At 38.6% G+C, this 26866-nt stretch overlaps 1 protein-coding gene across 2 annotated transcripts in view; it reads left to right on the top strand.

Moving 5' to 3' along the window:
• The first annotated feature begins 931 nt into the window (after nt 1-931).
• The window catches only part of LOC150084598 (neurexin 1-like), a 264465-nt gene continuing 238530 nt past the window's right edge, over nt 932-26866 (top strand). For both annotated transcript variants that reach the window (XM_090376505.1, XM_090376506.1), the window contains exon 1: nt 932-1276. The gene's annotated coding sequence lies outside the window, so the exon portion shown is untranslated. The remainder of the gene's footprint in view (nt 1277-26866) is intronic.

The raw sequence follows: 26866 nt of genomic DNA, 5'->3' as shown, positions 1-26866 counted from the left end.
ATTGAGGCAAATGCGAAAGTGGAAGCTGTAGGTAAACGAAACCTGAAGCTTCGGATATGCGAAACTGATAGTTGTTCGGTTGTCACCTGATAACCTTACAGGAGGAAGCAAGAGTTTCTGGCTCACCAAAATATGAGGGACAATATTTAAGATGTTCGTTGAGTTTTTTAAGCAGATAACAAGTGTATCAATTTATTTGATGGGGAAGGGGTACTCGGAGAAAAGTTCCGACTTTTTTCACTCTCCCTTGTTGACAATAAGTAAACACCAAGTGAGAATCCAATTAAGATTCCTTAATATCTTCGGCTAGAGTTAAAATTTTAGTTAGCGCGATTTTCGCATCATTAGCCAAAATCCATCTACTGATTCTGAGTTTAATTTCCGTTAATACATAAAAAAGGCCTATTTATTATTATTATGAATATTCATAACGTAGTCTCTACTGATTTTTAAATTAGATTCAAAGATGATTTTAATCTTTCGTTTGTTATTGATGATAATGTCAATGATTAATATTAACAACTGAAATTATTCCTGTACTCTTATTATCTATTTAATAATTTAGTTAGTAAAGCTAATTTTATCGTTCAACGAATTCTTATATTTAAAAAAAAGAATGAAAACCAAACTTTTCGGCCGTTGGAATGTCTATATTAAAAGTGATGGGATATCAGTTCAAATACCGACGTATCAAATAGCGATGTCTGTGATGAATATCCTCTTTGAAATTTTTCGTGGCACGGCTTCGCTGCTCGACTTTTACTTTGCTATCTGCTATACACGAAACATTATGAACGCATGGCACCAATGTGTTATCTGGAACGGTAAAAGAGGGCGACAGCTACCACTAACCTCCACGGACGAGATTATATCGATTATTTAGCTTCCATGCGCCTTGATCCTGCGAGCGAAAACATCCCCATCCGCAGAACGTTGCCCGGAGTGATCGTATGATAACAGATCGGTGTGAAAACGGAGGATGTTTGTACAATTATCATTGCAGCAAATCGCCAATTCAAGCCGGACTTACGCGGTTCCTTCTCACCTGTGCTCGAGCTGATATGGATGCAAGGGATGTGTGATGATTTCGCTTTACAGAGCTCAGGTTAATTCCTCTCTTGCCGCATTGAAGGAACCTGTTCAGTTCCGCATTGTGAGGCCTTCGTTCCAGCAGTCTCGGAGCCGACGGCCGTAGAAGCACGGTGTTCGTTTTCTTGTCCTGTCGATCAAAAGATTACCTGGAAATCTTTGAGGACATCAGGAAACATTTGATTGAGTAGGTATTGGCATGCTCTCTTTACTGTTTGCACTACGTTCGACCTGTCATTAAACCTCTAAAGTTACACGTAATTTTCAATCTGTTTCACCGAGTCACATTGCTCGACCCACTATTATATCCTCTAAAGCGTGCTTCATTCATTTTTTATAAAGATGATAAATCAATAGGATCACAATTACTATTATTTATTTACGTAAACGAAAAACGCCTGTGTTTATTAATAATCACTATTTGTGGTTATATATTTTCAAGATAGAGAAAGAATTTTGTTAATAATTAGAACCTGCCCTTGAAAGCAGATGGCGCTGTGCTAGTTTCTAAGCAATTCGTTAACATTTTGCTAATGTGCTTCAACATGTTTAGTTGAACAAATACATTTTTTTCTCCCACTATTTCCTTCAAGATCTAAAGGAAACATTAACTTGTGTTTATGTTCCATTAGAGACAGAATGAAATAAAAATCCATTCAACCAGCCTGGTTCAGCTTCCTGTACACAAAGACCTCGTGTGTCTTTTTTTCGTATAGTTTGTCAAATTAAAGTGCAGTACTATCAAATTAGAAAGAGCTCGCTAAACATGTGAATGGTGGCAAGCTAGTGAAGTTACCGTGATAAGTACTATACTTCTTTAAACAAATTGCGATACAGCGTTAGGTTTTATGCTTATTGCTTATCGAGCAATAGTGTAGTGTAAATGTAGAGTAGCTTTCGAATCTGCCCACCTAGCATTTCTTTAATAATTCCTGCGTTTAAATGTGAAGCAAATATGCGAATTATATTAATGAATTGTAATTATTTATGCCAGTTGTTAGTTATGCAAATATTGTAGTGGCCGTAAGGTAGCATACATTTATTATGACTTGACATGCGACGCTGAAACTAGATCACGGAATTTGAACCTGGATAGATGGCAGAACTTAGCGTAAATGGAGTTCGGAGCTTCCCAACAATCCGAAGACCTCCATATGGAGGTCTTCGGATATCGTACGCAAGTGAAAATGAGTTGGCTGTGCTAAAGTTGAACATCGGGGAGAAATTGCGTGTTTTAAACAAGGGATCTCCGCTGCTACTCCCAATCAGCCAAGGCATCTGGGAACGTACAAAAGCAGTTGTCAGTGCGCATTTTGTTAAGTAAGGCACTGCGTCAACAGGGATTACCGGATGAACATTCGTCCACAAACCGACTGAAGAACGCACAGTTACAGGCATAATATACTGACGCCCCATAGCCTTAGATGCTTGGGTTTAACGCACACACCTAACCACGAAAGTTAGTACGCAGTGACGGGTGTAATATCATGCTCGGAGGAACTGGTCTTCGGAGTTGTGAAAAATGAATTTTTTGGAGCGGTTTATCCGGATTTATGTTGTTTTAATCAGACGGAATAACTTGCGCGGGTCGTCAGTTTGAAAACCTTTCGAAAGAGGCTTTGGTTTGGTTTGTATTGAGGTTTAATGGCGCATGGACGAAAGAGGCTGTACCGTTCCAGTTGTGAAGACGTCTGATAGTTTGGTCCTGCTTTTTGTAATACAGAGTGGGACCAATAGTTTTTGGGTACTATCTTGAAGAGGAAAAGAAAATAACTCACTGTAGTTAAACAAACTGACTCACTGTTGTTATAAACTCTACTGTCTCTATGAGGACGTGCTGAAGTATAAATCAATATTACATAAAAAATTCAAATAATATAATATCGATGTGCTAAATTACAGGTTAACTCTTGCTTACTTATAATACGCAGTGTGTCTTCACATGTGATTGGCCAGGACCTCAGAAAAATAGAAATCTTGGAGTAGAACTTACATTAAAATATTACCCTGAAGAAAAGTCTGATGCTAGTTTAAAAATAATAATAAATAATTTACCAGTAATGCAGTAGTCAGTACACAATTAAATAGCGATTAAGTAAATTAATTTCAGCACTTAATAAGTTGTAAGACAGTATACTCAACATCTTGAACGTAAGTAAGTCACATGCTGGGGAACAGGCGCACGGATACTTTGTTACAAGAAAAGTTATTACAAAAATAGTAATTATGCGAATCATAAATTAATAAATACGCTGCAAGTATAGTTCATATATGACAAGAACAGTTATGGCAGAATAACTGTTCTTGCACGTATAAGCTAAGAGGTATCCTGATATACAAAATATGATGGTGGCAATACACGAACCTCATTCTGTAGGCCTCACACAAGAGCAGCAATTTGATTTCTGTCGAGAGAGGGGAAGTTCGAAACTAGGTATGCTGCGCTATTTTTAGGGTCAGAATCCAAGGGCTGAACAAGAGGGAATTTTTCGAGAGGAGAGAAAAAAAATGACATGTTAGAGTCACCTGAGAATTATCTCATTTACCAGTGTGTTATTATGTCTGTAAATTGCGTGCATCATCTGGTCGGTTTTCCTCAACAAGAAACCCGAGTTTCCAGGGGTTCTTGTCCAGAGCCCGAGACCGACTAACTCAGCCATGAGTGAAAAAAAACATAAAAGTTCCTCGCGTCATTGACGGGATTCAAACCTGGGCCTTTTCCACACGGTGTCGGAAAGATGGTGATTATAATCGCCGTGCTGACCGCGCAGACAAAGACATTAGAAAGGAGAAACATTTCAGAGAGAGAGAGAGAGAGAGAGAGAGAGAGAGATACAAGCAGCCGAAATGCGGATGTAGTACAGTAGGAAACCTTAAGTATTGTAGTATTCTTTAGCTGCACAGATCTCCCAATTTGAATCCAGAGATATGATTACTTAGCAGCCTAATAGTACACAGAAGGCGTTTTTGATATTAATGAGAGTTGTACATTTAGTTAACTATAACCTACTCAGTAACTAATGCAGTGTAATAATGCATTACTGCGGGAGAATATTGCGCTTTCCTGTAGTCCACTCTTTAGTGTCCAGTACTTTTAGTGACACAATTATTCTTCCCTCCCCCCCATTCTCCAACTAATGGCGCCTACGTGGAACTAATAAAGGTATTTCGAAATATATAAAACAATTTGGCGGAACGCAACTTTTTACTGCTAATTGCTTACTGATATACAAATATTTCTTGCAGAATTCACTGCAGATTTACACGATGGCAATTCACAAAATATTAATTTTATGAATTGCCATCATGTAAATAATGTCATTCTAACATTAAATAATGTTAATTTTATGAATGACATTAAAAACAATGATCGTTGTTAAAATCTAGCAATACTTAACTTGCTCATATACATTTCTTCATGGGATCGATATACCAACTTCAATTTTTACCGATTTCTAAACTGGAATGTCGATGATTCCAGGAATGTACTGGCTTTTTCCAGTGGAACGATGTCAGGCAGAAGTTGAAGGCTTTTCCGGGATTATCTCGAATTTTACTTTTCGGAACCACAAAAATTGGCCTTTGAAAACGAAAGGCCATCTCATGATCTGCATAGGTAGTAACTCTAATAACAACCTGCTCATAGAACTTTACTGAAGGGAGATGACTTTTTATGCTCTCCGATTTAAATGTGATTAATTATCGATATATCTCTGAATAAAACATTAAGATCTATACGTCTAGTATTTGTTGGGTTTTAACTTTGTTGATTCAGTTACAGTAACAATTTGCAAATACGTTAATCGCTTATCTATATTTAACCAGGTAATCAAATTGTGGATATGTAACTCTCCTCTTTCAAATGGTAATCAGGCAATAAAAGTAAAGTGCATCGTTTCTTAGAATCCTAAATGAAAAAAAAATTATCTACTGAAGTGTTAGAACCCGATGTTCATCCATACTAATCCATCACAAGTAAAGAATAAACACTCTAAACAAAACTATTACGAATGAACAGGAAACAAGAATAATCGATTTCAAATTATAGAAACAACATATATAATTGAGATATTGAACAAGCAAGTAAAAGAACCAGATGTAGTACATACTCGTAAATTACTATGGGTACTTGTTCACCTAATAGCGCACGTATAAGTTCATTTCGACATGGCACACTTGGGAGTCGTGGTCTGCGCGCCACTCCCAAGTTTCATCAGAATACCTTCAAGTTTCAGCAGTTATCTGGTGATGAGTCTACCTCTTGATAAAGGGTTAGAACACTTCTAATTTTTGTCACCAGGATCCGAATCTCAGACTGAAAGTTGCCTAAAATGAGTTATTTCCTAATCGTTTGCCCAACTCGTCAGTCCGCATGCCTACTAAATACGGTGCTGTTTCTTGTATTCATCTTATGGATCCATCTGACCTGTAGTCTTCTCGGAGTATAAACAGATTTTTTTTATATATTTCAGAAAAGTCAGTAATATTTTTTCCACGCTTTGCCTGATTATAGTAGTGTGTTGTATTGCACCTCATTCAAGATGTAGTGCAATACAACAATTCGGCTCGCTGAAAAGTTATATTTATAATTTTTGTTCTCTAGTTATATTTATTATGATTTAGTATGTGCGTATGCCCCGCAAGTAGGATTCGGGGAAGAAGGAAAGGACATTTTTTGGATGGAAATGGATCAAGTGGTCACGGCAATACCTGAGAAAGGGAGGTCGATTAAAATGGACATTTAGGAAGAAGCAAGAGAGAGGAAGGAAGAGTGTATGGAAAGTGGAGTATTGGGGAAAGAAATAGAGAAGGGGAGAGGATAGTAGAACACGCAGTGGCATTCGACTTGGCGATAGTTAACACCTACTTCGAAAAGAAAGAAAGCCAGCTGATAACATACAAGAGTGGGGAAAGGACAAGCTAGATTGACTATATCATGTGCCGTAGGAGGCATCTAAAGGAAATGAGGAACAGCAAGGTGATAAACGGAGAAAGTGTGCCTGCACAACATAGATTGCTTGTGGTCGATTGGGAGTTTGCAGTGGACAAAAGTAGGAAATATTCAAGACAGAGGGAGAAAAGGATAAAATGGCGGAGATTGAAAGAGGAGGGTTTGAGGAAGGAGTTTAGGGAAAAGGTGCTAAAAGGAATAAAGTTACCGGAAGAAGTGCAAGAGTGGTGGAAGTTAAATAGTTGTATCATAAAGAAAGTTGGAGAAGAGTTGTTAGAGAAAACATCAGGAAAGGAGGCTTGGTGGTGGAATGAGGAAGTGCAATCGGTGATAAAACAAAAGAAGGAGATGAAGAAAAGATGGGATTTAACAGGTAGCCAGGAAGATAAAGAAGCATATAAATTAGCAAATAAGGAGGCAAAAAGGGCTGTGGCAATAGCAAAGGCGAGGGCAGTGGACGAGGCCTATGGGGAATTGGAAAGGATAGATGGGATAGGCAATTGATGAGAATAGCCAAAGCGAGAGACAAGGCATCAAAGGACTTCTCATCAATAAAACAGATAAAAGATGAGAGGGGAGTGATTATACAGGACCAGGAGAAGGTTAAGGAAAGGTGGAAAGACTATTTTAAGAAGTTATTAAATGAGGAAAACCCAAGAGCATTATGCGAGGATGGAGAGACGAATGAAAGAGTAGTGGAAGGCATAATCAGGAAAGAAGTGGAAAGCGCACTCAGAAAAATGAAGAGGGGGAAAGCAGAAGGTGTTCATCAGATACCAGTAGAGGTATGGAGAAGTCTGGGAGAAGAAGGGATCGATATCCTATGGGACTTTATGGAAAAACTGTGGCAGCAGGAGAGGATTCCCGATGAGTGGAGGGAAAGTATACTTGTGCCAATCTATAAAGGAAAGGGTGATGTGCAGTGGGAACTAAAAGTGGGTGGAATAAAGGGGAATAAAGTTAATGTCTCATTCGATGAAGATCTGGGAAAGAATTGTGGAAGGAAGGATAAGGTAGGAGACGGAAATAGGAGAGAAACAGTTTGGTTTCATGCCGGGAAGAGGAACAACAGATGCGGTCTTTGCTTTAAGGCAGATGATGGAAAGATACAGGGAGATGCAAGTAGAGTTGCAAATGGTGTTCATAGACCTGGAAAAAGCATATGATAGAGTGCCCAGATAAGAGGTATGGAGATGCATGAGGGAGAAGAGTGCATCAGAAAAGCACGTAAGGCTTGTGAAGGAAATGCACGAGGGAGCGGTGACTCAGGTTAAGAGTAGTGTAGGTATGACTGAGGGGTTCTCTGTAGAAGTTGGACTGCACCAGGGATCAGCTCTCAGCCCATATCTGTTTGATCTGGTAATGGATGTGTTGGTGAGAGAAGTGAAGAGTACAGCACCATAGAGTATGCTGTTCGCGGATGATATCGTCCTGTGCGAACCATCCCAAGGAAAGGTAGAGAAGAAATTGGAGGAATGGAGGAAAGCGTTGGAAGAGAGAGAGAGGCATGAGGATAAGTAGAACAAAGACAGAATATATGGTATTGAATGGAGAAGATGAGAGTTCTATAAAACTGCAGGAGGAAAAGCTACCATCTGTTTCGAAATTTAAGTATCTGGGATCGAACGTTGAGAGGGATGGAGGATTGAGTGTAGAAATACAGCATAGAGTGCAGTGTGGATGGTTGAACTGGAGAAAGATGAGTGGGGTGCTGTGTGATAAGAAAGTAAATTGTAGAATGAAGGGAAGAGTGTATAAAACTGTGGTTAGACCCGCATTGATGTACGGTGCTGAGACATGGGCGATTACAAGGGCCCAGGAGAAGAAGATGGAAGTGGCGGAGATGAGGATGCTAAGATGGATGTGTGGTGTGACGAGGAAGGACAGGATAAGAAATGACTACATCAGAGGTACGGTTAAGGTGGGCCTCTGAGTAAAAAAAATGCAGGAATCTAGGTTGAGGTGCTTGGACATGTGGAACGAAGAAGTGAGGAGTATGTGGGGAAGAGGTGTGAAAAGTTGGAGGTAATAGGGAAGAGGAAGAGGGGGAGATCTAAGCTGAGATGGAAGGACAAGGTGGCAGAGGATTTAAAAGAGAGAGGATGGAGGAGAGAGGAAGCCCAGGATAGGGAGGAATGGAGGAAAAGAATTAAGGACGGAAATGCCGACCCCATATAAACGTGGGAAGAAGGCGAAGATAAAGAAGAGTTATATTTATTATTATTATTATTATTATTTATTTATTTATTTTTATTTTTTTTGCATTTCTTCGATGATTTTGGCGTTGCTCATTTACTCCTGACTTCACGAAAGTTTTCTCCATTCCTGCATGGAAATTAACAGTTTGCCTTACAGGTGTAACTGTAAATTGTTATGTGTTGAGTGCCCTCGGGGCACAAAGTTGTTATAACTACTTTCCTTTTCCACACCGTGTGGAAAAGGCCTGGTTTCGAATCTCATCTATGACGAGAAACTTTTATAGACTTACATATCGTGCCATAGTTAGTCAGTATCGGGCGGTGGCGGCAAGCTTATCCCCCATCCTCAGCCGAAATGCGAATTTTTCTGTCGAGCAAGCAGGCAAACCTGCCGGAGAACGCACACGCAATGTTTATTATAGACATAATAAACATTGCGTGTGGGAGCTACATTCTCGGGTAACTGAAAATGGAAAACGTTTGTGAGTTGTACACCTTTGGTGTGCGTTCACTTCTATCAGTGTGTGTGTCTCTCTCTCTCTCTCTCTCTCTCTCTCTCTCTCTCTGTATTAAGAGCTTCTTGGTGTACCGACTGCAATTATGATGCGACAGTTCTTATGGTATTAATATACGAATTATACATATTTTGTTTGTACGATGTCTGTGTCCACGGACTGATTTGCATGTTTATTTTTATTTATTTATTTGCTTATTTAATTATTAAATATATGAATAAATAACCTAGGGTTCCCCGACCTAACAGTGAACCTTAGTTCGTCAACCTGATCTACTAACTACAGTGCCAATTATTTAGCATGTTAAAAATAATCCGTGCGTGAGGAGTGTAAGTACCGGTAAGTTTAAATTGATTAGGTGCCTTGGAAAATGTAAACTCTATAAATGGAACCAGGTTGGCTTCCATACACATTGAGTTCCTTTAGGAATTAGTTTACAGAAATATACTATATTTTCAAAAGTCACCGGACAAGGTACATCCGGAGTGGGATAGGAAGGCTGCTACGTTGTACCCCCCAAAATTGACTCGATCATAAGGAGGAAAAAAAAAAACAAAAAGAAACTAGGTAATTTTCTTTAAGTTAAAGCCAATGGTGCTAATCCCCAGCCTTCCCCAAACAGGACGCCTGCATGTTTCAAAGAACATTTTATTGACACAATATTTAATAATAATACTGTATCATTGTCGGTAGAAGCAGAACTAATTTTACAAATAGTGCACAAACACTATTATTTTACAAATACTGCAAATGGTACGAAAAGCGTAATTTATATATATATATAAATATATATATATATATATATATATAAATATATATATATATATATATATATATATATATATATATAAATGAAGACAGCCAAAAAGTGAAAAAAAAAAAAAAAAAAGAAGTAAGGTGCACTGGTCTACTAAAAGTAATTTTTAAAATAAATAAATGCACATGGCATAATACTTTAAGAGTTTAGTATCTATATAATATCGGTGTTTTGATACACCATAGACACTCTTAAAAAAACTACAAAGTAGTTGTTGTGGGCATCATTTGCTCTTTCTCATATTGTGCTCTGCCTTCACGACGAGTTGCCATGATGCTGCACTACCTCGAATAAGTAACGCTTCACTAATAGAGAAGGCTATTGTTACTTATTCTCAGTGAGTACCACCACCCAGACATGTTTCATGTGGCCTATCATCAGTGGGTGGGCAGGTACCCTAGTATTGCAGACATGACGACCCAGTTGTCGACCCAATAGCCTTGAAACATGTCTGGGTGGTGGTACTCACTGAGAATAAGTAACAATAGCCTTCTCTATTAGTGAAGCGTTACTTATTCGAGGTAGTGCAGCATCATGGCAACTCGTCGTGAAGGCAGAGCACAATATGAGAAAGAGCAAATGATGCCCACAACAACTACTTTGTAGTTTTTTTAAGAGTGTCTATGGTGTATCAAAACACCGATATTATATAGATACTAAACTCTTAAAGTATTATGCCATGTGCATTTATTTATTTTAAATATTATCTTATACACCTTTTGGCATCTCTCATATTGTGCGATTAACTTCACAACTGGGTCGTCATGTCTGCAATACTAGGGTACCTGCCCACCCACTGATGATAAGCCAATAGCCTTGAAACATGTCTGGGTGGTGGTACTCACTGAGAATAAGTAACAATAGCCTTCTCTATTAGTGAAGCGTTACTTATTCGAGGTAGTGCAGCATCATGGCAACTCGTCGTGAAGGCAGAGCACAATATGAGAAAGAGCAAATGATGCCCACAACAACTACTTTGTAGTTTTTTTAAGAGTGACTAAAAGTAATGGAATATCTCTCTCTGATTTTCCCATGAATTATAAGAAAATTTTGTGGGACTACGAAATATGCTTATATTTTATCATTGTGATAAAATTTCTATCATAGGATATAATAGCAAGATAAAGTAAGTCGTCTGAAAACCAATTTTATCTAGGTGATTAACCGGTAGCCCGATTCATTTCAAGTGTGTCCGCTAAACGGTGAGCAAGCGAAAAGCGCCAACAGAGTCCAGAGGGGAATGGTAGTTGGATGTCATGCGGGGAAATGCCCGTGCATGCTATATTGTTCATGAATTGAACTTTTCCAAGTCGATATTTGATAAAGCTGAAGAACTGGACGTCGAGAGGGATCCTGAGTTCAAAAAATATCAAGTTGGTCGTTTCTTGGGTTCTCTCTCAGGAACTGATATGTTTTGAGACGACTTACTTTATCTTGCTATCATAGCCTAGTGAATCTGAGTTTGTAATTGCGAGCGGCCACAGGCAAACCTGAAAGTGTTTCCATGACACTACAGAGCTGCATGCCATAAAATTTCACGGAAGAGCTGCAGTCTACGCGACTTTAATAACAAAAAGTAAATGCTGTACTGTATACACCATTGATTGGCATGAGAGAGGGCACACCGAAATGAACTGCGAATTAATGGAAATCTGTCCTGTGGAACGATGACCCACACTACACACTCTTAAAAAACACTACCTATGTGTGGTTTCCCAACTGCGAACGTGTATGGAACAGTTCCACTAATGGCAGTGCAAGGAACCATAAGTGCTGCATTCTACATTGGTGTCTGGAAAATTCCGTGCGGCTAATGTTGGGAGGTTCATGTAAGTTGCCCAACATGGCAACGCACCATTCCAAAAGTGAAAACGCGTGAATTAAAGAGAATAATATCGGAACATTGACTGGCCAGCATAGAAATCCAACCTTAATTTATTTGAAACACTTTTTGGATGAATTCGGTCACAGAATTAGGGCATTGCCAGGAAGGTCGTTTTCATTAGTGTAGCTTATGAATTATTAGGAAGAGTACAGTTCATTTCCACCAACTTTCTATCAGGAGTTAGTAGAAAACCTTTCATGACGCATTGAAACAGTGATTACGGATAAATTTGGACTAACTATTACTTTTAGTATATGTCTGTTATAAGTGCATAGACATTATCTATTATTAAGCAAACTAGGATTGGTTACTGCAGTTTTACCCTACAGATGGACAACAATAAACAGCACCCTTCCTAAGAAAAAACTTTTGTTTGGGAATTTGGGCATATCCACTACTTTGGTCATGATTTGCAGTTCATACAATATTCCAGTTCACCTGAGATCAGCTAAAATGAAGTTAGTAAACTAAGTTAAAGAGGTCTTGAAGAATTACTTCAGGCTACAATGGCATTTACCTGCAGGCCTCTCTGAACGAGTGATAAGTGACGAACGTTACTATAATGTGACCAAAAACTAAGTATATTATTATTTATTTGTAATTCAGTATAAATGGCCGAAATCTATTTTCCTTGGTGTTTATTCGTAGTATTATATTGAATTTACTCGTGTAATACTACGAATGTATATAGCTGCATTTATGGAAAACAGCTTTTTGGCTGTGTACAAAATGTCCAATTTTTGTACTAAACGCACTTGAATAGCGCTTATGTAAGCAATAGGTACCAAAATTACGAACGAAACATACTTAGTAATCGTCTTTTGATCAAAAGTTCAAACAGGATTAAAATATGTAGCAATGACTCATAGCATTCACAATAGCACGATGGATATAATCACTGCCTCCTCACACCTGGTGGAAAAGGCCTGAGTTCGATCTCGTCAATGACGTGAAGAATTTTTATGGGAATTTTTCACAACGTGGCTGAGTTAGTCGGTCAGGAAAGAGTTGCATATTTTTGTTTTTTAATATTAAGATTTAACTATATCTTTTGAATTTTTTTTTTCTATCCCAGAAAGCCTAATAGGAGCTGAGTAATAACAGTTTAAATGTTACTGAGAGCGGAGTGAGCAGATCTCAGTGACAGAAAAGGGGGGTTGGGGAAAGTGAAATAGCAGAGGGAAAGGAATTCTGGCCAGAGTCACGAGGACTTTCAAGCACAAACTTTTCTTATGCAGGAGAGGGAGCAGAAAATATGTGCAAGATATGTTTCCCGTATTAGCCATTAGTCATTCGAGTTCATCCTACAGAGCCTAGCATTAACTATTGATTCAAAACCGAGTGAAAATTTTCTTGCTGGCTCAGCGAGTCCTGATACGGCAGTGTTACAGTGCGCCTGCGCATTATTTGTTAATTAATTGTTCAGTGATTTCTTTCGCAAAAAGGTGTTACTGAGCTCAAACCCTCCCCCATTCACCAAATTTGACTCTAATTTAAAAATTTTTGTTTTTAAGTTAGTTCGTTTTTTTTTAATTAAAAAACATTCACAAATCGTTGTGAAACTTGTCTGTACCCAAGTATTCCTTTGGCAGCGCAGCAGAGTTTTAATCAGTAAAACTTTGTATGCTTAATAGACCAGAGTAAGGATGGGATGATATTTGCTTGCGTATATCTTTCATTCCTCACAGGTATGTGTTTCCCAAACAGAGGTGTGAGTAGAATAGCATACCTTAGGAACTGAAGGAAATTGTTGTTGGAGGAGGAGGAGGAGGAAGAGTTTGTAAAATGCCATAAGTGATACCCTTAAGCAATTGTAATTAGATCAACTAAAGTGAAATTTTAATTAGCTCAACTAAAATTATGAAATTTTAATTACCCCAACTAAAATTATGAAATTTTAATTAGCTCAACTACCTCAAATGAGCCATATTGTATTAACTAGAGCTACTAGCTCCAGCTAATATAGTATGACCCATTTGGCCCATATAATACAGCTAATACAGTATGCACAGTATATCACATATCAGTGCATTTTATTCAGGGCCATACCGTACTTAGTACAGTATGGCCCCGAAATAAAATGCACTGATATATGAATAGAGAAGAATTACTTATTTATTTCTAAATTATATGAAGTAGAACACACCACATTTTCTAGCAAATGCATGTAAATATGCACCATTACTGTCCAGGCATGCTTCTTATCGACAGACATTATCAGACATTTTTTAATGCAGTCCTTGACTTGGGGCACACGCCTGATGTCTTTCAACGGCATAACGTTACAGGGCACTGCGTCTCTGTACAGACGTTCCTTCAGTATGCCCCATAAGACTTTACCAACGCCTTTGACTCTGGGAATCACGATCTCCTTGTACATAAATTAGGATCATACTGGTGTTGGAGGATCTCTAATATCATGGATTGCAAGTTATCTTTACAATAGACCACAATATATGGAAGTTAAAAATAAACTGTGATAGCGATGCATGTTACATTCGGGGATCGCTCAGGGATCTAATCTGGTTTCTTTACTCTTCACAGTTTTCTCGTATGTTAATGACATCCTATCGGTATGTATTAATAAAAAGGGAATATGTCTGATCTATGCTGACAACATAAAACTTTTCTCAACTATAGCCAATAATGAATAGTATGTCAATTTTCAAAATGCCAAATTATTACTATTATTATTTCTAGTATTAGTAATAATAATATTAATACAGTAATTAGTATCATTATATTACTAATACTAGTAATAATATTAGTATTATTTATTAGTAAAGTAATAATAATTCACTAATGATTACTAAATTAGTATTATTTATTATTAGCATTAATTGTGGCAAATTATCCAAAAAAGCAAGGTTATGCAACGTTAACCCAAAAAACTTTCTCATTTCATCTATCCATCCCCTCCAATAGTTTGTCTAGTTCTTCCTTGAATTTATCAAGCTATCCGTTTCTACAACAACAACAGGTAAAAGTTCGCTCCGCAATCAACCACCCCTGACTAAAAACAAATTTCTGCACATCTATTCTGCAACCATCCTTCCTCAGTTTGAATTTATACCTTCTCATGAGTGTAGCTTGAGCAAGAGGAAGAATCTTATCAGCATTAAGCTTGCTCAATCCATTTAAAGCCTTAAACTCTTCAATGAGATCAGCTCGCAGGTGCCGAGTCTCCACACGCTTTCATCTGTAGAACTCAAGTCTTTCTTAGTAAGAGGACTGCCCGTTTTCTCGTCACCAATCTCGTTGTCCGTTTCATACACATTCCACGAGCTTTATATTCTTCTTAAAATGAGGCCTCCAGACCTGTATGCAATACTCAAAATTTGGTCTGACTATTGCCCTTATACAATGGGATAATCATCTCCTTATCACTGCTAGCAAAATTCGTGTATGTCATTGACAAAACCAATAATAATTATCTTGCAGAACCAGTGGTTGTTTAACTTAAATCTTCAAAAATGTTGGGTGCACCTATACGGACAGGCATAAAAAGGCAGGTGTTCAAGTATGAAAACAAATGTGAAGCCTTTTTCCTTTCGGAACTGAATGTCTAGGACCTTGGAGTTACTTTAGAATCTAATGGGTCATTCCGTGAATATATCTGTAACATTACCAACTCAGTATACTGTATGACAGATTTTATTAAATTGCACGGATGAAAATTTACATGAGACAAAGCAGTAGCCGTGCTCTTTTCATCACTAGATTACGCTTCAGCTGTCTGGAATCTATATCTCTCTCTCTACTCTTGCAGAAGGCGGTGAAAAGCCTCAAAGAAGATTCCTCAAGTATCTCTGTTACAAAAATAAGATCACATGCCATATTTAAGATTATGCAGCCATTTCTGATGCCTTGAAACTCACTCTTGCTACAAGAGAAGAAAATATAATGATGTACTGTATATTTTATTTACAAATTTTAACGCCAAGGCACTTCTTGCGGCGCTTTTTGAAGCTGTCAATTTTAATACCTCTCACTTGGGTATCCGATATTCCTCGACGTTTCGTCCAAATACACAGAACTACGAAAATTTTTTATTTTGTTTCTCAGAGCAAACTAAACTAGAATTACAATTAATAAGCTTTCGGCTGGGAGGCAGCCTTCTTCAGATTGAATACATGAATGGCAGTTGGAATAGAAATGTGCACTGCCAGGATGGTGCGTGAGGCGCGTGATTAATTGTTTGTTGATGTTTGTGGCTGTGAAATATGGTGGTGACGTGGCCAGCGTTTGTCTATGGATAGAATTACTGCCTCTGTGATGGGGTTAAGTTGGCAACCACTGTTCCTGTTCAAAGAAGCATCCGAGCATTTTATATTTAACGATTCCAACCAGGTGCGCTTTAGGTAATGGTGGGACCTGTCCACAACCACGACATCGCGGTGTGGGTCGATGTCGTGGCGGGTTGTCCAGACATGCTCGGCGATAGCTGAGTGTTCTACATCTGCCAAACGGATCGCCCTTTTATGTTCTGAGAGCCGTTTCTCGAGTCGACGTCCAGTCTCTCCAAAGTAGCAGCTGGTGCAGTCACGGCAAGAGATGCGATAGACCAAACCGCTCTGTAGAAGAGTGGGGACGGGTGTTTTTACGTTGGAGATAAGAGAACGCAGTTTCTTGCCTGGGAGTTGGATGCATTTTATCCCATATCCCATTAGATGTTAACCCCAACAGAGCTTTGGAACGATGGGAGTCAGAGGTGAATATCCTCATCAACAGCTGGCTGAAACAAGAAAAAATCACACAGTCAACCCGTAATCACCTCCGTGCCTCCGGGTGTCAGATCACACGGTTTTACGGCCTGCCGAAGGTGCACAAAGAAGACACACCACTAAGACCAATTGTATCCTGCTGTGGATCACCGACTTACGAGCTGTCCAAGTTTGTCTCGAGACTTCTTTCTCCTCTAGTTGGCAAGACCACCTACACCGTCTCCAACAGTGTTGAGTTCATAGAAAGGATCCACTCTATATCCATCTCACAGGATCAAGTCATGGCTTCGTTTGATGTAATATCACTATTTATCTCCATCCCAGTGGAACTTGCCATCACTTGTGCAAAACAACTCTTGGACAACGATGAAACCCTTAGCGACAGAACTAGGCTGACGCCTGATGACATTTCCGCCGCCCTCAGACTGTGCTTAACAGGGGGTGCAATCATGTTCAACGACTCAATCTACCAGCAGATACATGGCACAGCCATGGGTTCCCCTGTCAGCTCTGTCACAGCAAACATCGTGATGGAGGAGTTAGAGGGACGTGCGTTTACACACGCGCCAGATCACATCGCCTTTTGGTGTCGCTATGTAGACGATGTGTTCGTTGTCATCCCTAGAGACTCAGGTCAACGACTCCTAACCCACCTCAACTCACTATCGCCCTTCATAAAGTTTACGATTGAGCTGGAGTCGAACAACTCTATACCATACTTAGATACAATTGTCCGGCGCGAAGACACATGCTTGAAGACGACAATTTATCGCAAACCTATGTGTGCTGGCCAATTTACCAACTTCCGGTCAGCACACACGCGGGGCCACCTCCTCTCCACTGCCCGAACCTTGCTAACTCGCGCCTGGACACACTCCAGCTCCGCAGATGAGAGACGCAAAGAGATCACCAGAGTCAAAGTAGACCTTACGAAGTGTGGCTATCCCATCGACGTCCTTGACAGGTGTGATCTACAGGCACACGACAACGTGACGACCAACAGCAACGCCAACAGTGACGAGTCATCCACGAGGGCATTTATTCCATACTACCCCAACCTGTCACAACAGATCGGTAGAATCCTAAAATCATATGGGATAAAATGCATCCAACTCCCAGGCAAGAAACTGCGTTCTCTTATCTCCAACGTAAAAACACCCGTCCGCACTCTTCTACAGAGCGGTTTGGTCTATCGCATCTCTTGCCTTGACTGCACCAGCTGCTACTTTGGAGAGACTGGACGTCGACTAGAGAAATGTCTCTCAGAACATAAAAGGGCGATCCGTTTGGCAGATGTAGAACACTCAGCTATCGCCGAGCATGTCTGGACAACCCGCCACGACATCGACCCACACCGCGATGTCGTGGTTGTGGACAGGTCCCACCATTACCTAAAGCGCACCTGGTTGGAATCGTTAAATATAAAATGCTCGGTTGCCTCTTTGAACAGGAACAGTGGTTTCCAAGTTAACCCCATCACAGAGGCAGTAATTCTATCCATAGACAAACGCTGGCCACGTCACCACCATATGTCACAGCCACAAACATCAACAAACAATTAACCACGCGCCTCACGCACCATCCTGGCAGTGCACATCTCTATTCCAGCTGCCATTCATGTATTCAATCTGAAGAAGGCTGCCTCCCAGCCGAAAGCTTATTAATTGTAATTCTAGTTTAGTTTGCTCTGAGAAACAAAATAAAAAATTTTCGTAATGAATCCAGAGCACGTACGCCTTTTTTACTACACAGAACTAATTATGGACCATCCAGTTCCTTCACTCGAATGATGTGAGAAACGAACTACATACAGCTTGACTTCTTCGACTTGGCTCTTCCTTAAAAAGAGCCTATATGCTCATTACAAGACAATCAATGCCTAAATATTTTATATTGTTAATATTGTTATTATCATTGAATTATAATTAAATATTATTCTAAATTTCATATTTTTAATAATTTAATATTTTTCCTGTATTCTAATGTTTCAAAGGTGCCTAATCTCTATAATTGTAAAATTCTGGTCCTCACCTTGCTGTATTTCATTTACATATATTACATTGCTACAAACTGTATATATCTGTATATATGAAAATAGTTGTGGTGATTAGTTAGGGTTCGTCGCATAGACCCACTAATCAGCAAAACTATTTATCTATATACATAAATAAACAAATAGGCATCATGGAGTGTGAGTTCGGAGGAAACAGATAGTCTGATCACCTGGAAATTACTCGCCGCTGAAAATGCTGTTCGAGAAGCTGAAGCGTTTTCCTAGTAGTATGTAGGATAGCACCATCTTGTAGGAACCACTGTGCATGGAAAGGCAGATTTCTAGCTCGAAAAAATCTTTGCATTTCTTGAACAAAGGGAAAGACAGTCAGCTGACGGTACTGTAGCTTCCTTGGTTCACGTTAACGAGCCTTCCCTATTCTTCTATTCCTGATCAGGAATAGCAACTCAACCTACCACTCCTCATATGAAACGGATCTCTTCACTCTTCCCGAGCTAAAGCTGGCCCTAAGCAAAATAAATATCTATAAATGTCCGGGTTTAGATCTTGTGAAAAATGCTGTAATTATCAAATTTGCCGAAATCTTTCCAGAAATACTTCTATGTACAACAAATGTCTTACTGAGGGGATATTTCCTAATCTCTGGACGGTAACTTTGATCAAAATTATTCACAAGCCGGACAAAAATAAATCTGATCCCAAAGCATATAGACCCATCTCTCTTTTGGCAAACCTTGGCAAACTATTTGAAAGATTGTTAGCACCCAGAGTAGCAGATTTAATTGAAGGTCAAAACTTAATGTCTCCATCCCAATTTGGCTTCAAGAAGGGAAAAAAATCCTGTGAAGACGCCTTGGTCTCTTTAGTTAACCACATATCAGCTTTGAGGGCTAAATATGAAATGGCCATATTCGTTGACTTCGAGGGAGCTTTCGATTCCCTCTGGTGGGAGAGCGCTCTCAATCGTCTTACCAAAGCTAAGTGCTCTCAGCAACTGTTCCAAGTTATTAGAAGCTACTTCCAAAATAAACTCATCCAAGTAATCTCGAAACAGCCGTCTCTCTCTCTCAAGGACCATCTAAAGAGGATGCCCCCAGGGATCAGTTCTGGGACCCCTCTTCTGGAACATAGTTTTGGACAGCTGGCTCACGCAAAAACCTGCAATATCTCTGCCTTCGCCTACGCCGATGATTTGGTTCTTCTAATTCCAGGTCGATCGCGTCTTCAACTGGAACAATCAGCCAATATAACTCTTTCTGAGCTAATCAAGTGGTCAAATATTCATAAACTGCGAATATCTGCCACAAAAACAAAACTGATGGTTTTTAAGAGCAAGTTAGATTACAGAAGGTCTCCAAATATAAAGATAGACGGAAAGCAAATCCCTTTTGCCTTTTGTTCCTGAATTAAAACATCTTGGCGTAATTTTAGATGACAGATTAACCTTCTCCTCTCATATTAATCATCTCGCCTCGAAGATTAAAAGTTCACTGCAGCAATTATTCGCATTTCCAAATCGGACTGGGGACTAAATACGAAGACTCTCTTACTATATTATACAGCAGTATTCGTACCAATAACAACATATGCTTCGGGAGTCTGGTTCCATAGAGCCGTTAATGTTAAACTCCGTTCCAAGCTCATTTCCATTCAACGGATTATGCTGCTTGCCATGCTTCGGGTCTGCAGGACAGTGTCCTCTGCTGCTCTGCAGGTCCTTGCTGGAGTCTTACCACTAGAACTGCATGTCATCTTCAAAGGACTATGCTATCGTCTAAAGCACGGAGTTCCCGGCGAGATTCTCGACATCTCATGCAACTTAACTGCTAACATCAAAGACGAGAAACGGAGAATCTGGAATGAACTTATCAGTGTGTGGCAATCACGATGGGATTCCAGTACTACTGGTCAAGTCACCCGCTCTTTTGTTCCTGCAGTTACCTTCCCTCTCAACAAGAACGTCCGCCAGTGGTTTTCTCACAGCTTAACAACATCGTATATACTTACTGGGCACGGCTCCATCAACTCCAAACTATTTCAATTTGGCTTGTCCGACACCAATCTCTGCTTGTGTGGTGCTGAGGAAACCTGGACGCACATTCCGTATCGCTGCAGCCTGTACCACGATGACAGATCTACACTACAAGCTGCTGTCAGCAACTTCTCTGAAGGAAATGAAGTGGCGCTGACTGAAAATTCTCAATCGTTCTCAGCTCTACAACAATTCTGCTCTGCTGTTTTCACCAAAAGAAAGCAACTCTTCTCAAGTTTATCAACATATCAACAACAAGGAACCAACCCAACACCTGCAATGTCTATCGATATTTCTTAAAACTGAGAAATATCTAACACCCATTGGTATAGCACTACCTCCAGTTGCTGCGGTTTTCGTTCTTCCTAGGACAGAAAAAGACTGCTGTCTTGTGGTTCCTGGGCCACAAGTAATACTTCTGATTAGTTGCGTGATGTGATTTGCTGTGTGAACATGTTACATGTTCATTTCACTTATAACATTGTAATTAACACGATTATATGTATATATCATTGTATGTATCATTATATATTGTATCATATATATGATCATTGTATATGTATATCTATGTATGTACATAGCGGATTTGCCAGTTTCTGGCTAGGGCCGCTTGTTGTTTTTGTTAATAATAAAGATTAATTAATAATTCCCTATTCTTCTTCCACAAAATAAGGTATTTTTGCTAGCAGGGAAAAGAAGGTGATTATCCCTTTGTATAAGGTAATGATCAGGCCACGCCTTGAATTCTGCATACAGGTCTGGAGGCCTCATTTTAGGAAGAATGTAGATTTGCTTTTTAGGAAGAATGTAAAGGGGAATGAAGGAAAAAGAGAGGCTTAATTTCTGAAATTTGCAGCGGCTGGAGACCAGGCACCTGCGAGATGATCTCATTGAGGAGCGTATATTGAGGAATATAAGCCTTAAATGGGCCTTATATTCCTCAATATACGCTGAATTCTGATGGGATTCTTCCACTTGCCCAGATTACGAACCTAAGGGGGCACAAATTCAAATTGAGGAAAGACAGTTGTAGAATAGATGTCCGAAAATTTGTCTTTAGCCAGCGGGTGGTTAATTGCTTAAATAAATTCAAGGAGGAACTGGACAAACTTTTAGAGGGAATGGTTGTGTGAATTTTTTTTTTTTTTTTTTGGCTGATGCTACATAAGCTCATACGCTTGTTTTCTTGCATCACATTCCTCTATAACTTTTACTATTACGATGAGACTATGGCCTGAAATGGCTACAGCAGAAAGTTACTCGATATGCAGAGAATGTATAACACGTTTAACCGGTCTTTCAAATCCGAGAAACTGTCGTTTGTTTGTTTGCATAAAATGGCACACATCAGAAAACGAAACATTGCGAAACATTTTCAAAATGCGAGTGCGAGCACAGAAAAAAAAAGTCTTTGTTTCAAATTCCGTACTCGCAGCTGCGTACGATGCGAAAAAGCTCCTAACAGATGAATCATTCTCTGAACCGACGTTCTTTTCATACCGAATTCTTTTGCTACAGTCTGCTGGTTTTATCTGGGTGAATGTGCGATTTTGTCAGGAATTGCCCTTCATGTTATCTGTTGAGGTCCGTTTTCTTCCACTTCTGGTTTTAAGCCAACACAAAATTAAACCTATCTGCTTAAACGTATTCACCAAAAGAATTCCGCTTGATTGGTGGATCTTTATCGAAGTCGGCTTGGAAATGTTTGCATACAATTTTCATCTTGGGTATACCTGCTCTGCCTATTCCGTTTGAATGGAAGTAATGCTTTATACTAAAAGCCTTTTCTTGAATATTGAAAGCCATCACCGTTATACAAACTTCACAACTCTTCTCAGCTATGACCAAGGTGCTAACACAACACGTCCATTGTTTTGGTTCCAACAACAGCTGATACAGGTTTGCTAAACTTTGGTATACTTTCTTCTGGTCCATGCCGTTTATTTAGTGTCATGAATCGACACCCATTTCAGATTACGATGCAAATATATGAAGAAAGGCTTCATGGTGTCTGAATTTATGGATTGCGGTTCCGAGCTCCTCTCTTAAAATTCCAACTTCTGTTGCATACGTTTCTAGATTCAAGTTTAAGATGTTAGAAGCTTTATTCAGAGCAAGAAAGAGTACTGAGTTCCCATTTGTCCTTCTCATTCCAAATGAATTGTTTCAGTTCAAAAGGCAAACATATTTACCAACTGGTCTATACTTTGAAGTTACAATTTTAGATAGCTCACCTGTTTTGTCATAACTACCAGTAATGCCAAGTCCGAAGTTCAGTCTTCGGTGGCACATTCTGGTATCAATTTCATTCTTTATTTCAACGAAGAGTTGTACTCCCCTTTAAGTGTCCATTTTGAGCACTCTTCCTCAGCTTAGCCATGGTGCCTCTGAGAGTAAGAGAGAAATAAATTTCATTCATGTCTATCAGTGCCATTTCAGAGATCCTGAAACCATCAATGGTTAAGCGCCCTAGACCGGATGAAATTACTACTAACACCACAGGGTTCATTACATGATTCATTAACGGCTATCAGTGCTGTAGCACAGTTGTCACCGGTGTTTAATGCAATGGCATATATTACATTTCTAATGCGTGCTTTATGTGCGTTGTTACATCACCTCAACAACTAATGCAGCTGGTGATATGCACTCAGCTCATTTTTTATTTATTTGTTTTTTCACTACAACCATAGTAGTAGTGAAAAAACAAAACGTCTGCTTCGTTGTAGTTTGTGATTTAGTTTTAAATTTGCCAATAGCTATCCTAACTATGATTGATTTTCATACTATTTTCAACCAGTTCTTCAGTATCAGTAATGCCCGAGGCACACCCTCTCATATCCAATAGGAATGTGTCCACATCTGTTTTCGTTCATAGCTTTTCAGCGAGTTTAATCAATGTAACTTCAAGCGTTCTGTCAAGTAATAATTGATGCCCGTGTATATTTATAAATGCTCTTCTGCCACGTTTTTTAGATTGAATACTGCTCGTACAAGTTATAAGGAACTGTTTCTTGGGAAAGCATGCATAGCCCGAGGGCCTCGTTTGCACACACACTTGTTTCAAAATCTTTGAATTTTATAGTTCGAGTAATAGCCCTCTTAATGAGCGTAGAGGGCTATTACTCGCTATTCGAGTAATAGCCCTCTGAGCTAAAGACTGGATTTCTTGAAGTGCTAGGAAATCTCTAAACCTTTTACATTTCAGTTTTTCACCACATGCACGCACATTACAATTAGAAATGTTGTCAATTTACTTCTGGAATTGATATAATCATAATTTCTTGTCTTTATTATTAGTTCTTAAATTGTGTGGTTGCTTTCGACATTTAAATTACTTTGACAGTGACTAGAAGATTGTTGTTGATTTGTCGTTTCAATCTACCAAAGTGTATAATCTGTCATAAATATTTTTCCTGTACTAAAGATATACAATGCGTTTCACTTAAAGCTGCACGAACGCTAGATTTAACGATTTTTTTTCAGATGTAATTCCCAAAAGTTAATAGTACCTTAAGTTTTCAAACATGTAGTTTCTAAGCCTTATTTTTTTATTTTTAGCTAATACTGATGTTGACTATACATTTCAGATAGGCTAATACGGTATTGTATACGAAATTAGGGGACTATTTTATTGTGGCTGATAACCTAGCTAATGTTTAAAACATCCCCTGAAGCACTTATAATGTTAAGCAACAGTATAGATTCAATCGGATAGAACTTCATTTTACAGTAATTGTACTGGGTTTTGGCTGGCATTTGTCTTCACTAACGAGCTTTCCATCGAGAGAATTATTTGACTGTCAGTAAGTGAAAATTAGAGTAGATTATTTTTTCTTAATCAGGCAGAGATTTACAAAAAAAAAGGAACATTGAAAAATTGCACAAACACGAAGTAATTTAAATTCTCAATGCTGCTTCTCAATTTCTTAGTGAGAAGTAAGTCTTTCATGACTGCTTCTTGATTGACATGCTCTAGAGTAGAATACATTTGAACAGGTGGGCGCGTGCTTCTAAAACCAACCCTCATCATCACACAGAAGTAGGATATTTACACGTTCTTATTATTACTGTCGCGTTTTTGACCTGTTTGTCCTCCTTTGGGGTGAAGTCTGACGTGGTAATACGCAAAATCTCTAATCTCCATCCCCAACGTCGAAATTCTTATGGGAAGTGGAACATCAGGCAGCACATCGTTTGCATTTTGAAAGAGAAGCTAATATATATACATACACGTATTTCTCTAGTGGCCTGTCGCTTATGTTTTATTCATTGTATGCAGGCTACTGAGGAAAATAAGCATGTGTCTTTCCGCCGCTATCTGCAGGGATTATTTCCGTTTTCGTCCAGTAGCTATTGCGTGCTTTCAAATTCGTTGCCACTACACTCTACAGCTAATTAGCAGTTTCACCTAATAACTACGTTGCTTGGCGTAATCTGACTTTATCTTTTGCTTGCTGCACACAATAGCACGTCCAGCTCTCCATTTTGAGAAGCGTTTAGAAGCAACCGTGGGACTATCACAAAGTTCATGGGTTACTTGTTTGCAATTTAGAGATATAAACATGTCTTTATTAGCAAAATTCTTTATTTTCAATTATCATCAAGGATTAGAGAAAGAAGTATCTAAATAAACACAGCATCCGGGTTAATCACAAATCCAATTGCTGAAGAATAATAATTCTCAACTTTTTGTTGTGATAAATTGCAATTTATTTATTTGTCAGAGCAAGTATTTATTCACATTTATAAACTGAAGTGCTGTATATATCTGCTCCTGGTAAATATGCATAAAAAAGGAATCGGTGTTTTTTTTTTTTAGGTAAATCGAGATTTTGGGGATATAATTTTCATAAATACCCACTTTATGCGAAAGTATAAAAACAAACAAACCATATTTAAATGTGAAATATTTAATATTAGAAAACAAAATTTTAGATCTTCCTCGACAGTGTAGTGAGTTCGTCACTTTTGGAGATATTTGGATTCGAATCCACTCAGAGACAGAGAAATTCTTAGACTTCTTCAAATCGGGACTGTAATTAGCTGATCTTAGGCAGAGGGAATAAATGTTTTTCTCGTTGTTCCTGGTTTTTCAGTCCGCACGGTATGCAGATCTGCATGTGAATATACGCTTGGCCGAAGATGCTAATGCGCCATAAAAATCAGTAAAGTTTTTTGAGTTTCCACGAGTTTTCTCCGTGCGCTCATACTTGAACAGACAATACACGATAAAAAGATCTAATAAGAACTGGTGCAGTATCAGCTAAGTAATCGATTGACCAAAAAACTCCTGGAAGAAACAAGGCAACTAAAATTTGAATTATTTTACCTAAAATATCGTCCAATCTGACGTGTAATCGCTCTTTTAGGTTTAACATACAGACATAGGGAAAAAATTTCATCATGTATTTATATTTTTGCGTAAAAAAGACATATGATCTGCCAAGTTTTTAAAAATTTCAGCATAAAACACAGAGCATATATTATCTGAGACAGAATGGAAGTTAGATAACTTTTTTAAAACTTTGTTATTTGTTTGTATGGAATTATGGGACGCGAAAATCAAAGTAGGAAATTTCAGAAAAGTTAAGGATCATTTTTATTTTCTTTTATTTTTCATTTTTCGCGTTATTAAATATTTCTGCTCTTTATAGTGTCAAGGTAAAAGAATACTTTCAACTTATATATGAATAGCAGCTTTTGTGCTAGATTAGTATTTTGTTAAATTATAAAGAAATATTAGCTTCCTTAAGGCGTTTCTCTATTTCTCACTATTCCTACTGCTTTTTAATGCTTGCCCTCTTTAATTTAAAATTCTCATCTCTGAAATGTGAATTGTATCATGTTAAATAAGGCGATCGACTTCAAAGGGGATGATTATAGAACGTTAAATATTGGCCCCTGAAATACTAAGAAAATATGTCTTGGACATTGTTTAATTGGATTTGATTGGTTTAGAGTTTCATGGTGCATGGCCAGCATAGTGTTCCAAATTGGAGGAGTGGAAAAGATCATCATTCATTTTAAAAGGAAGTTAAACAGTTTTTAATGTTGGTGTAGTGAAGTAATGTTGGGGTGTCGAAATACAAAATGAATTTAATGACAAATTCAAACTAGCTATGAATTTATGCCCCTTACACACATGAGGGGACATAAATTCAAGTTGAGGAAGGATGGTTGCAGGATAGATGTGCGGAAGTTTGCCTTCAGCCAGCGTGTGGTTGATTGTTGGGACAGGCTTCCATCTGTTGTTGTTGTGGAAGAGGATGGGTTGAATAAATTCAAGGGAGAACTAGACAAATCCTTGGTGGGTACGGATGAGTAAACTGCGTAGAGTTTTTTTTTTTTTTTTTTGGCTGATGATCCTTGCTTCCTTGAATCATTTGCCCTTACTACTATTACTGCTACTACTACTATTTTAACGAATTCTTAATCTCTGTGTAACAGAAGAAAGACGCTAACTCTTCCCATAAATTGGCTACTGTGTACTAGCCTATATGATCTCGATTTAAAAAAAAATCAATTTTTTGATAACTGTTTCATGACTATGACACATGAGACAGTGTCGGAATAGTCACGGGGATAATTTTCACTCTCAAGTATGTAAGCAACGAGTATCATTTTAATACAGATTCTAC

Source organism: Mastigoproctus giganteus, chromosome 6 (genome assembly GCF_048544385.1).
Source record: "Mastigoproctus giganteus isolate SK-2022 chromosome 6, ASM4854438v1, whole genome shotgun sequence".
Taxonomy (NCBI): Eukaryota; Metazoa; Arthropoda; class Arachnida; order Uropygi; family Thelyphonidae; genus Mastigoproctus; species Mastigoproctus giganteus.
The sequence above is the reverse complement of the archived record's forward strand: the minus strand, read 5'-3'. Positions and strand labels throughout refer to the sequence as shown.